This window comes from Leptonotus elevatus, chromosome 4, assembly GCF_054856555.1.
Source record: "Leptonotus elevatus isolate MCC_2025b chromosome 4, RoL_Lele_1.0, whole genome shotgun sequence".
Taxonomy (NCBI): domain Eukaryota; kingdom Metazoa; phylum Chordata; class Actinopteri; order Syngnathiformes; family Syngnathidae; genus Leptonotus; species Leptonotus elevatus.
This window is the reverse complement of record NC_141242.1, coordinates 25,398,290-25,413,031: the sequence shown is the minus strand read 5'-3', so window position 1 is coordinate 25,413,031 and position 14,742 is coordinate 25,398,290. Positions and strand designations below refer to the sequence as shown.

The following is a 14,742-nucleotide window of genomic DNA, read 5'->3' as shown; positions in this document are numbered from 1 at the left end:
ACATGAGCTTTCCTAAAAGATTTGTGTGCATCTGCATTCCTTTCCTGGCCTGCAGCATCCGGTGATGAACCCCAAGAAATGGGCAAATTTACATATTTGTAGCCACAAACATACTTTTGAAATAACAGTGAATATAAAACACCAGTGTATAGCCACCAACGGCATCTACTGCAAAAGGCATTGTGACAACAAGAGTGTTTAAATGACACAAGGTCAAAAAAATTTGGGGAATTACTGGTTATAAATGGAATGGAGGATACAATTATCATACAAATAGGATAATTATTGTACCTTGTTCTTACTGGTACTTGCCAACTTCACCATCCATATGAGCACAAGTGGCTAGTAAGGTGCTACATTTACTCCATTATATTTATTAAATTTTTAGGATAAGTTGAACTTGTTAGAGCAGTTTTAAAGATATTAGAGAGGATTTTGCGGTGAACGAATAGCTCAACGGCTGTTTGTGGTTTTCTCAATAGTGCGCATGCGTAAAAACAACACCCCTCCTCCCTGCTTTTTACGCAGGAAACACCTCTGAAAACTAAATAAACATAAAAAAAAACTGTTGAGCTGCATTGACGCTGGTGTCATTACACAACATTACATTTTTAACAAGCTTCATAAAGTATAGTTCTTACTCAAAAAGTAAACTGAATTTACCTGTCCAGCAGAAACTTAGCGACCAAAGCATCTGTCTTCAGACCTCTCCTGCTTTAGCACACGCCATCGCTGAAAAGACTTGCCCAAAATAACTTTTGTTTGGCTTCGCTTTCACCCCTTGTCTCCTCCGTTCAGCAACCTCAAAAACAGTCTTTCTTTTACGTCTCGGTGGTGGTCCTGTATTCTTCTCTGCCATTGTTGGTTAACTTTGAACACACATGCGAGGAGCTAGCTACAGTAGAAAGAAGCTACGCCGCCGCTGCGCTGGTAAACACTGTTACGCTAGAGGCCTACGCAAGCTACATACTCGGGGCACCTTTGTTATTGATTGGCTAAAATATAACTTTCCCCGCTCCAACCACAGTTTATGAATAATATTAATTTTTTTGTTAACCATAAGTACAAGTCTGTTACAGGTTGATAAAGCTATTTTTAAGTTAATCAGACAACTTAATTTGCAGTAAAATCATCTCTAATACTTTTAATACAACATACTTTTTACTTTTGAGTATTTTTATTCAGAAGAAACTACTTCTACTCTGTGACATCGAGCTATTTTATTTTTTATTTTTATGAATCAATTTTTTCTTGTGCATCTTTGTTTTTTAGAGGGACTTTTGCCTTGGGCGCTGCCACACACATTTGACTCAATTTGACCAATCAAACAAAGCTAGTCACTAGGCAGTCACGTGTCCCGTTGCAAAAGGCCATATTTTGGTAGACAGGCGCATGTGCGCTCGGCGTAAAAAACGGTGCATCTTTATTTTCATGCCGGGGCAAATATAGCCTTCACCTTGTACATGTCCCTTTTGAATAAATAAATACAATTATATATATATATATAAATATATACAGTAAAGAAACATGTTATTTAAATTAGGGCGGTCCCGACTAGTTGACACAGTCGTCATCACCGATGATGTAACTACGTCGGCACGCACAACACACCGACGTCGCCGATTACGTAAATACGTCTGCGCCAGAGGTGGGTAGTAATGAGTTACAGTTACTCCGTTACATTTACTTGAGTAACTTTTTGAAAAAAATACTTCTAAGAGTAGTTTTACTTGAGTAGATGTGTGAAGAAGAAACTCTACTCTTACTCAGTTACACTGGGCTCACTAGAGTCGTTACCCGCCGCCCCATTCATGTATTAGATTTACCGTATTTTCACGTAAGCGCTCCACTTGACTGACTGTGTGGGAGCATTTCGGCGGACACATTGCTTATATACAGGGAATGCAGCCCTGGTTGAAGACTGGCAGGCATTACAACCCGTAAGAGTCAGGTGAAAGATGACGTCTTTGGCCTTTCGCTTTAAGAAACTGCCACCTATGGTCGTTAAACTGGGAGGCAGCGCCGAGCTCGTTACACCACAATTTGTGAATGAATTGTGCATGCTTGGTGTTAAAACTTTTGGTTAATGGACAAATTAATCTCTACTGAGACTGTGACTATTGCGTGCAGTTCTTACAATTAGAAGAGTTCTATGTTAAGCTTGGGTAAACCGTCGCACGTTTGTTTGACTCAGTGACGGGCAGGAGAGAGCCGTTGTGCACATGAGCCAACATTGCAAAGCATTGTGGGTTATGTAGTTGATTACATTCAATAGCAATTATTGTGCATCAGCTTTGTTGTAATAAAAAAATTATGTTATTTGAAATCAAATGAAACAACATAGAACATACATTTCAACAATAAATAACAAAATGTATACAGTGCATGTATTTGTATAATGATACATGTAATATTAGCATTATATAGTTGTGATATTATTTTTATTTGTTTTGTTCCAGGTTTATGACCTGTGGTCTTACAGTATGTTCAATTAACAAACACGAGCCATAACAATGTGTGTGTCCTGCTGAGCATTTTCGGAGGGCTAAAATAAAAATATCCGAACACTTGGGTTAACTTGTCTGCTTGCACTGTTGTTTGAGCTCAAGAATTATTATTATGATTTTTATTTAATTTTATGATTTAAAAATGCCGGCATTACCACACAATTATATGTTTTTGTCTGTCTGATTGACATTGTTTTTAAAAATAAATCAGACTTCATGTTCAAGCAGTTACTCAGTAATTGAGTATTTATTTCAGTGAATACTTTTTTACTTGTACTTGAGTGATTTTTTTTATGGCTACTTTTTACTTTTACTTGAGTAATATTATTTTTGAAGTAACGCTACTCTTACTTGAGTACAATTTTTGACTACTCTACCCACCTCTGGTCGGTGCACACAACCTGCCGTCAACATCGAGTTTTCAATAGTTTAAAAATGAATCGTTAGACTAATCGACTAATTGTAAAGATAGTGGATCGATTAATTGAGAGCAAAATAATTGTTTGGGACAGCCCTAATTTAAATAAACATATTGTGCCATCTTGTGATCAAATCGGTGATCGGTTATCAACCCAAAAATCCTATTAATGGCTTTCTGCACTTCTAGTGAATCAGAGCAGACCATCAAATAATTGCTAAGATCAAAGTAATGAAATGAATTTGATGCTGAAAAGCAAATTCGTCTATCCGTTGCTGCCATTCTTGAAAACGCATTGAAGGTATTTATTTAATGCTGTCTCCAACATCCACTCCTAAACGATGAACTGATTAAATGGTGGTTCAAGGCTCTTATGACCTTTCTCATGTCGCCTCCTCATTAACCTGACATTCCTGAGGGGAATTTCATTACGTCCGGCACGGACATTCTCCTAGACCCAAGGATGAACTGATTGGCAGTCAACATCACTCTGACCTTACAAAACATGTTTTTGACCATAACAAATATTGAAACCTTGATAAGGACAAAATCTTCACACATATTTCTATTGGGATAAACTCAGAAACTGATGCTTTATATGTCATAAAGGTGAGAAGCCAAATTTACTATGACCTCATAACGGACTGCTAAACCCCTGAATCAAAGCCAACACACAGGAACAGCATGTTACTTCCACTGAATTCATGCTTCAGAGTGAATACATTCTATAAAAATGCCACTTCTTTTTCTATTTCCAATTAAAAATGTGTTATGCATGTGCAGTCTTTATATATATAGATATAGATATATTTGGTCAGCTGGAAATAAACACTAAGGCCTTGTCCACACGAAAGCCAGTTTCAATGTCACCTCACATATTTCTTACCGTTTAGGCCATTCGTCCACACGATGGCGCGGTTTCGGAGCTTGAAACCGATCACTTTTGAAACCGGGCTCCAGAGTGGAAAGATTTCAAAACGCGCCCCGTACGCGTCCGTCTGGACACTATATGCAGGATACTCCTCCTGCGATGACGTAATGGCCGCAGCTCGATGACGACGTATTGTTGCTGATTGATGACGTATGCGCCAATTCTCACGTGACTGCGCGCGAACCGTCTGTAGTCTGTCAACAACAATGGCGGATAGCCACGTCGTAGTCGTTTTGCGCAGCCTCCTTAGCTTGCTTATGCAGCAAAATATTTTGCTTCTTTATTCCCACGTTCAACAAGCGGTGTACTTGAATCACCCACCATTGTCACTTCTGTGTTCGTCTTTTTTAATGTTGTCTTGATACATGCAAAGAGATGTTTGTTCTGTAGATTGCAATAAAGTTAGGAAAAAAATGTGTTCGTCTTCTTCGCTGATTCTTCTTCTACGCTTTCCGTTAACTCCCTGTGGCTTGCGCTACAGCGCCACTCCAGACTTGGCATATACATTACAGCCGTTAAACGTCCTCAGCTTCTTCTTTTGGACACAAGCAAGTCTTGAAATGCTTATGTGTGTACAAGATGTGTTTGAGGAACAAGGCCGGCTTTGCTTCCGTCTGGACGGGGCCTTAGCAAAGATAATAACAGGTAACACACCTGTATTTCATTTAGTTGAGTGACATCCCATGTTTTTTTCCTGACTCGTACCATGAATTTTCATGTGTTTATGGGTGCAAATGGAGTGGAATGAGAAACCGTCATTAGTATGCATGAGCCCCAGTAAATTTAATTTGGATTCCCTTTACAGTGGTACAAATCACTAATAATGAACTGTGCTGACATTTTTCCTAGGTAGCCTAATAGCAAAGCCGTTCCCGTTTGAGCAGCAATGAGAGATTTATCTAATTTGCCATAGCCTAATAGCAATCAATTCCATTACAGACAATATTGTATATTATCAAACTTTATTCTTACGAAATGTCCTCAATTAATACTGTCATTATATTGTCATCTAATTTCCGTTAATTGAGGTTTGTGTTTAAAATGTAAAAGTACAGTAACCTATGTGAAAAATTCACAACAAAAAGCTAATGAAAGCGAAAGCACAAGGATATCATTATGTAATATTGCCACAAACTATAGCTTGGATTCCTACAAGAGTGCACTTTTGTACTACAGTACTAAAGTCCTAGTTCTGTACCATATTCCTCCGTAAATGTGGCATGTTTTAAAGGGGGCATATGCCATTTTCCCCACAAATTAAAACTGTTCCCATGTGTCTTTAAAAAAAAAAGTGTGAGAAACAACATGAATGTCTTTGCATTACCACGACAACCACTGAGCTTAAATCCTGAGAGATTGTATGACAGATGTCTACTAGAAAGTATAGCGGCAGTATGGAGGCCAATACTTTTACACCCAGAGGAAGAAGACTCTTCTGAAAAAGTTTGAGTCACAGAATATAACAGGATGTTAGTAAAAAAGTTAGTTGTGAACGTTGTGTTGTAACTGGATGTTAGTGTGTGTTATATTTTTTTCAGCATGTGGTGACTGCTGCCATTTAACATTATACAGTATTTTTCTGTTTCTGTTATGCAAGTAAAAAGAGAGATAGCTATCATAATATCCATTAAAGTTGTTGTTTTTTCTCCTGTATTTTGGTTGCACATCATGATTCATTTTAATTGTATTTAACATTACTGGACACATTTAGTATTGTCAGTCCTTGGCGATATCGGTTGTTCTACTATTTGTTATTCTAGTTACAGTATTACTGTAGATTGTATTCTACTATATTAACTATAACAGAATGTACCTAATAAAGTGGTAAATGAGTGAAGAGTTAATTGATATGCTTGCATTTTCCACTCTATTAGTTTGTTGGTAATCTTTTTTTACAAAAAGAAAAAAACCGTGCTTAGAGAGATGTGTGGAAGTGTAGAATACTAGTGTTTTTTTTAAATCAAATCAGAAAATATAAGCAGGTATAATTTTACTTTGCCTACACTTTAGCATGTGTGAGTTTACTAACTGGAGATAGCTAAGTTGTATTTTTTAAATATGTATATTGAATGTATTTATTGATAAATGCAGTGTTTAAAAAGTGCAGTGTTTACATGGCATATTTTATGCAACATGAAAAGTTGGGTATGTTGAAGTGGTAAATTGTAACTAACTGTAATTGTAGTAGAAAAAAACTGATATTAAGGCTTATTTTGTCTTTATCTTAAGGTCCTGTAATCTATAATAGATCTAATATTGTTTATTATAATAACATTTTTGTTGGGTAAAAAATTCATTGAAAAGGACCTTGAAAAAAATAATCGCATATGATATCGCAATTGCAAATTTGGGGGAAACAAATCGCAATTAGATTATTTTCCAGAATTGTGTGATTGTGCCACTCTGTTCTTTCTTCCCTAATCAGGATGTTTCAGAAGCCGCCAAAAAGTAAAACACAACAACAGAATACAAACTCCCTTGATACCAAGCTACACACAAGCTCCTCTCATTTGTGATGCAAGTACAAGATAATTCCACATACGTTATTTCTGCAGTAGCTGGGTAGTTATTTAAAAGAGAACAAAGAAAGCCATTGTCCTACTGTGAGGAGAGAATTCTTCCAAAATGAAAAGGTTCCAAAATAGAAGGTGTTTATTCATTTTGATTCACTTCCACGCCAGGTAAAAAAAACAATAAACAACAAAAAACAGTCACTGCTGATATATGACCAGGCTTGGGGAGTAACGGAATACATGTACCACCGTTACGTAATCAGATTACTTTCTTTTTTTTTTAACTGTATTCCCTTACAGTTACAGGAAAAAACATGTAATCAGATTACAGGTACATTTATTAAAAATGGGGATTACTTCGAGGGATTACAATTTATACGATGAGAGACTGCGAAAGAGGGCAAGAGAGAGACAGAGCAACAGAGAGCACGTGCACGCCCGCGTGAGTTGGACCGTTGCTACATGTCAGGGAGGTGGGAACGAACGAACTGACTAGTTGCGTCCTCCACACGCGGGCAGTTTGAAAAAACTTCACGGACGAGAGGAGGAAATGGCGGCCGGTATTCACTGGAACTTACTCTGAGCGAAAGTTTGAGCTAAGAGTCCAGCGGCATGCTACGCGCTGTAGCTTCTTGCTAGCTAGCCCGCTAGCCTACAACCATAATGTGAGTTACACCTTCCAAACAAATTTTCCTCCCACCAATTCACTATTTAAACATCATACACAACATATACACGGCTAAACTTGTGACTGGAATAAAAGTTCATTTTGCAGTTGATGTCACGCATCATCATCTTCATTGGATCTATCTATCTATCTATCTATGAGGTGTGGTTGCTTTCACTGACAGTTTGAAAACACCATATGGCCTTCAATCAATCAATCAATCAATAGCCTACATGCTTTTTAATTACACAAGGATTTTTGCTATTTGTAGGCTGCCCGGGTCCCTATCACCCGCAAATAGCAGAGATACATTGTATAGAATATATATTGTGGTGACTTTTATTTTGTCTTCACGAGCATACTCAATATTGGAGTAATCCAAAAGTAATCCAGTTACAATACTTTAATATTATGGTACTTGGATTACGTTACTGAGAAAAAAAATTAGCAGGTAACTTGTAACTGTAACAGGTTACATTTAAAAAGTAACCCTTCCAACCCTGTATATGACACATAATTTATCTAAAGAATCTGCTATAGACCAGCAACAATTTTGGCATTATTTGAATGAAAACGAACAACAACAAAAATCTATTAGACATTCCGGATCATGCATCATTTTATTCACTTTCCAAGTCCCCCCTTGTGAATTAAAGGTGATAATCTCATTCATAAAAAGTCTGGCCATTTCCTCTACTATAGAATGACTAGAGTTGCTTGTAGGTTTTTGAACGAATGATAAGGTCTTATTATTACTGACAGAGATACAGTACAGTAGATAGATCATAAAATTAATTAAAGCCCCCGATAGAAGCTTTACTATTCGAATCTATAGTGTTGGCATATGACAGTATAGAGGGTTGTAGTGTATGTGCAGTGTGCAGCCAAATATGTGTCAGGAAAGTCCAGATCGCTTTTTAAAAGGGAGCAGGAGTGCTACTGATTAATTAACACAGGATCAGACCGCTACTGCAGCTATCGTTTTATTATTAAAGTCCCACTTTACCATTACCGAGATAAGTTACAAGATTTTTTTTCCTACTGCTGATTCCAGGGAAAGGTAGCAAATTTCTGTTCCTGGCTATGATTAGTTTGTATTTTTCTCTATTTGTTGTGCTGCCTGTGTTTGTGGGAACTGGGGTTATTTAAGGTCATTGTTTTTTTTCCCCTCTCTCCAGTAATTTGTTTTTGTGGTTGGATCATTTCCAAGAAAAGTAAACATTAATTAATGTGGGCTTTGTGGAGAGACAATCTTGGCTATTAAAGAGATATGTTACTAGTGCACTCAATATTTGTAGCAGATATTTTATTCAGTCTTTGATATGTATATACTTTGTATAGCGCCGGAAGAAATGGCTTCTTCTTTTTTTAACCATCATCTTAGCCTCAATTACTTTTGACTTAACTCTCGGAAGTGTGAATTGGTGACATTCTCTAATCCTAAATCATGCCCAGTTCAAGGTCAAGGCATCCACAGATCAAGAGGCTTTAACTTCTTGCGAAGCGTTATGATGCTACTTTGAGTAAGGCTCAAAGTATTATTATTACCACATTGTCTAACATAATTATAAGAGCTGTAATTGCATGTTTCCAGCTAGCATGCACATGGATTCATCAATGTGCTTATACAGAAGCCATGCTTTTTCTTTTTTTTTATGTTCTTCAGTTGTGAGAATTTTGCAATGTTTTTACCTCTACTGAGATTTTTCATCTCACACAATAAATGTAATCCTACTCAAATCAAACGTCTTACATTCACAGCTTCAGTAGCTGTATCTTGCACAGATGCTTGAAGGTAAAATAATGCCTGCTATGTACAGTATACAGTAGGCTATATCAGTAATAAAGAGAAGAGTGAAATTTGCACATGGGCCTTCATTTGGGATTAGAGTGAACTAATCCACCCTTTAATAGCATAATAACGTCTTAAACAATAGACAAAAACACAATATTTTGTAACTGTGTGGAATGAAAGAAGAGACAGAGGACTTCTAAATATTTGAGAATGAATACCATTATTACGAAAGCAAGAAACACAAAACATGCACCTATATCTTCCAATACATCATCTCCAAGCAACTACAAACCCCCACACTACAATGCAAGCAATATAGCAGTTCTCATTCAATATGTATTTAACATGAGAAAAACTATTTTTTAAAGAAAGAATAAAATACATCATACTCACCAGTGATGCTGATGCAGAACTCCTTTCTTTGCTCCTTCCTTCTGTGTAAACTTTCTGTTACGCTCAACCATGCTGCCCTTACGTGGATGAAACAAGATGGCAAGCAACAGTTTTGGATGACCTATCCTCTCAATGTAATTTTTTTTTCTGAAACGTGCACTTTCCTTGAAAATGAACTCTTAATCATGGCTGATATGAGTTTGACACCAGATTTATGCAGGTTACAGTATATTTACATGATATCACATAGAAGCTGAAATCTGAGGGGTTAGGCTACACTGTACCAAAAGTTAAATGGAGTCTGAGAAGGCCTAAATTTGGACCGGCTTTCAGCCACCAAATTGTCATGTGTACCAGATATGTGTCAAAGAAAATACCCTCGTTAACACCCAGCATGGCATAGAGCAGTCTGCCAAATTCCTAAACAGGCGCTACAAGGCTGGCACCGGCAACAAAATCAACATGGGCCAGTTTTTATGCTTGCGTGTAACATTTCACACAGGTGGGCTTTTATCCATATGCGACTTTTAAAGTGAACTTTCTAGGGACTTCATAACAAAGGGGGTGAATACATATGCAAATGCCAATTTTCATTTAAAAAAAAAATATTATTGTAAAAAGAAAATCATGTCGTTCTTATTTCACTGTAAAATCACATCTACATTTTGTGCAGGTCCATCAAATACAATTCTGATTTAAAAAATCATTTAAATTAGAGGTTGTAATGTAACAAAACAGAGGGTGAACACTTTTTCAAGGCACTATACAACGGTGTGATTTTATTGGGAACATGAAATTGTCTGGGTGACCCCCAAAATTTGAGTGTATACAGTATATGGCATCATCAAGTTTGTCAATGCAACACAAACAAGTCTGTGTACCCTTTTGAAATCTACATATTCCTCATATTGGGTCACCGTGTTAAAGGGAACCAATCAAATTAATCTGGTGACGGATTAATTCATCCTAATTGGCCGGTGATGAGGACCGTTTGGGAGCAGCGGTCCATCGGGATGGCTTCGCCACCTCCACTCCCAAGTGAAAGCCACCCTTGTTTGATGCGCCCTAATCTAATTAACACTTTAACAGCAACACCTGGGCTCTTCTGTGAAGGACGCACACACGCTCGTCTGTGTGCACGCTTGCCAGATGGACCTTTAATGGTTCTGATGGTAGCAGGAGGATGATGATGATTGCACTTAGCTCAAACACTCACACTCAGTGACTCACATGAGCACACTCAATCAAACACGAGAACCATTTCACTTCTCAATATACATAACTGCCCACTAAATGAAGTGATTAGCCTGTGCTCTGATGGTGCACCTGATTAGATTAGCCACGCTTGTGCCTCCTGCTCCAACTCACTGCAACCTAAAACCCAACCTTGACCCCAATTAGCCTCACACTCATCAGAAAGCACTGAGGGACACCAGTGCTCCAGCATCTTATCATCCCGCCACTAATAGGCCTAACTGAGTGGGATGGATATGGTAAATACGCCAACCTTAATGTATTGTAAGCTATTTTGAAAACCACAAAAAGTGAGAACATATTTTGTATCTTTTTTTTACCGCATTTCATATTGCAGCCTGTTCCTAAACTTCAAAGATATTTTCTTAAACCATGCAATGTTCAACATCCTGACCCTCTACCGTGAACACACCCTAAATATATATATATATATTTTTTTTTTAACAGAACAAAGCACATATATAACTTAACTATTTTCATTAAAATATTGTTTTATATATATTTTATTCTCAACTCAACTTAATTTTAAAACACTTTCAAGCAATCATTGCTGCATACAAAGTATTGTACATGAAGTAAAAATCAGTCATACAATAAGAAAGACAGGTAAATCAAAAAATAATAACACAAAATAATTTATGAATACCATAGGTAAATAAAATATCAATAAATTAATAGCACAAAGTACAGCAGACACCATAGGCCTAACAGTAAACCAATGCTAAATTTCATGCCGAGTTAAAAAAGAGTCTCAAAGAGTTTCACAGGCCCACAGTTGACCAAGATCGAGGACATCCCATGATCCAATTTGACATTATGAAATTTACACAGTAACAACATCCTACCAATAGAAGATAGTCACTTTATCAATATAGGTAACTTTCTGTCCGTTTCCATCTTAAACAAGACATATTTAACTTTCACACCCTACTTCTTTTTGTGTCTTCCTGAAATGTACCAGTCTTACATACAAGTGATCTAGCCCTCATAATGCCACACATGCATTGGGCAAATGGTGTGTACAGTCAAGCAAGTGATGTCAGCACAAAGTGACTGCTTCTGTAAATGCAGCCCCTGCAAGAACAGCATGGATTCTATTTTCAGTCAAGGAGGCAGCACCAATATGTCAAATTAGATTTGGTAAATACTCAGAAATACTCAGAAAGTGCTATATAAATAAAGGGGAGTTGATCTATGTGATAATGCTAATGATGTCAATTGTCAACAGTGAGTGAACAAGATAGGAAACGTAAATATCAATATGCAAAACATTTTCTATAAAGTGATTACATTTTCAAATGATCATCAATTGATCAACATTCCTAGAAAATCTGAATGTTCTGTCGCTGATTAGCTATTTTTAGAACAAGCCCACGGGCTACAAACGTGGACCTTGTGGGCTACTTGATGCCTGTGAGCACCAAATTGGTGACCCCTGAGATAACGTAAAGGATGTATTTGGTTTTTAATTACACACTTAATTGGCGCTTTAGACACTTAGACAATATGTATTAAAATTGCAAAAAAAATGTATGTAACAGTTCCACTTTAAGACTTAAAGTAAAAGTAATTATCAGAACTTAAACAGAAATATAACCGCCTAAGTTGCATCAGCCTACAATTAAACAAAAGACATATAACATGATTATTACAGCAAAAGCTGAATTTTACAATTGTCAACTCATTAAAAACGGACCTGTGTCCTTTCACGAAAAGTGTTACATAAGAAAGTGCATTCTTCTTTAGTTTACAAATACTGTGAGAAGGGAACCAATTATTAAGTATGCATAATACATGAACTGGGACACCTGCCGCGATCAAAATGAAAAAGAATATGGAGGTCTATATCTAAACCAGATGTTTTTCTGCTTTCTTTAAATAATTTAAAAAAATAAGTACTGAACTGGAGCTTTGTTTGTGCTTTCATTGCACACTTGCCGGCCTGAAGCCAAAGGGGAATCCACAAGTATATACACTACCATAATGTGTAAAAAAAAAAAAAAAAAAAAAAAGGATGGCATGGTAAGGGAGCATAGAAAATAAAGAGCCCACTGGAAAGCATCGCCTTCTGGAGCGGTCGGTTAAGGCTTTTTTTTTTTTGTAAAGTTGCTCTTTAGCTGAATGTTTTGAATGATTGTGCTCCTTTTGTACAGGTGAAAATGATGTAGCAAATTGTAGTTTGTACAATTCTAATTTTAATTAGAACTACAAATCACAGAGTAAAGGAAAGAAGAAGGGTGATGTTTTATCTACATCCAATTTCTTTCCACTTTGAGTATGTCATAGCTGACTGAGTGTTTTTGACCTTCCTAACCCTTGGAGTGTGTGTGTCAGTACTTCAGAGGGTATATTTTATGAAGGATATTGATTAGCTCATGAAGGTAAACTGCCTCTTGTGGTTCTGCTAAGGATTTCCTTCTAGTGAGATTTACTCTCACCTCCACCTCAAGTCATGTTCTGATGGTTCTTGAGTCTAAGAGCAGTACCCTGAAGAGACTGTGCACCGTGTTCCTAAATATTGCCATAACTTTGGAAATTAACTTCATCGATCTGACATTTGAAGAATCTAGGGAAATAAACTTTTCTTTTTTTGTCTTGAAGTGTTTGCAGCGACCATGTTGCTGATTTGCATTCTCATTCCCTTGCAATTTATTTCAGATCATTTGTAGACCTTCAGGTGAATGGTTGACTTGACTGTTTGCATGTTCTTCGCACAGTAAATATGCTTAGCACTGTTACTGTTGGGCGGATTCTCTTTGAGTCATCCTTAAGCCTCAATGTGTATTTTAGACAAATGAGACGCTCCTTAATATGGCTCTGTGAGAACAATTTCTGGGTCACGGTCAAAGCCTTGAGGAGCTTGGAATGTTGCAATTAAAAAGGCATGAAATCCAACCACAGTTTTCAAAATGAATCGTTCATGTAAAGCTTGGCGTGTGACTTGCAGTCACAAGAGGTAGAACACTCCTGGCTTTATTCAGTCTATGTTGCTGTTTACCTTACACACTACGAAATACAACAACTATCTCGGGGGGGTTATTGGCCTATCCTAATGTGGAGATATGCACGCTGAGCACAACAAAGTGTAGCTGACTAAGCGAGTAAAAGCTGGCTGGACGTTAGGGACCGTTCACAAATTACATTTCCAGGGTGACCAATGTAAATGGTAACTTGAGGCCCACATACGTCACATGTGCATGGTCCTTAACTTCTATTCGCTATGGGGAGGCTAAATGTGTCCTCCTTATCGGCCACAGTTTCATGTTCACTTTCGGCTGGACAAAAATCTTTGACTTGTTCCCCGTGAATGTGCTGCTTTTCAAGAAGCGGTTCTTTGCTAGGGTGTGCCTTTAATGCCTGCCGCGGGACGCAACAGCTGCAGATTAAGCTGTGAGAGGTGTGAGTGTTTCTTTTACAAATACTGACACAAGTTGCTTTTCATATCACCACTTGAATTGTTCTTCCAAGCTATGTGTAGGTGGGTGTCATCATTTGTCCAAATTGAAAGGAAACTGCCAATGATTTGGTGCATAGAGCAAGTGAGAAAAAGCCGCAGGAGACAAAGCAAATTGCAAATTGCATCATGATTTCATACCTATACAGCAAGTTGATGTGATGTCTCATGTGGTAGCCACGCATCTCTCTCCATTTTCTACTTGTCCTTTTCCTACCGATCTACCATATCTGTCCTGCTTCCTCTCACACACCCTCCCTCACTGCTTTGTCCCTGTGATCAGTCCTTTCAAGGCAGAGTGTGACAGTGGGAAAATGTTATTGTCAGATCAGAGGTCTCTGAAACGAGGCCTGCCATATCATGTGGTGTGCGCCATTTCATTTGTTCAACTGCTTTCAATAACACAATTGCTTACTGAAATCACTTGTGGCTCACAAAGTTGTACCAAGTTGTGTCACTTTATGGCATTATGTACTTTTGGGACTGATGGCTCATACCTATCTTGATGCAATGCCACATTTTGGCGAACAAAGACTGGTTTCTATTAAAACTCCCTTGTTCAGATATTAGATGTATCTTTAATATTATGACAGAATTGTTATCTGCATGCCTGCTTGACTGCTTGTTCATATAGTCCAATGAGGTGTTTGGCGAAATCCAATAGGAAGCGAAAATTCAAGGAACTGAAATCTCAATCAACATTTTGCCTGTATCCTTCTGGCACATAAGAGAAAATTCCCACTAGCTGTAATTTCAGCCCTGAGGAGACGGAAATGTATTTTCTGGGCCAAACATTGGCAGAGACGTTAT

At 37.6% G+C, this 14,742-nt stretch overlaps 1 protein-coding gene across 2 annotated transcripts in view; it reads left to right on the top strand.

Moving 5' to 3' along the window:
• The window catches only part of cdh13 (cadherin 13, H-cadherin (heart)), a 361,145-nt gene that overhangs the window by 270,599 nt on the left and 75,804 nt on the right, over positions 1-14,742 (top strand). The gene's annotated exons all lie outside the window — the stretch shown is intronic.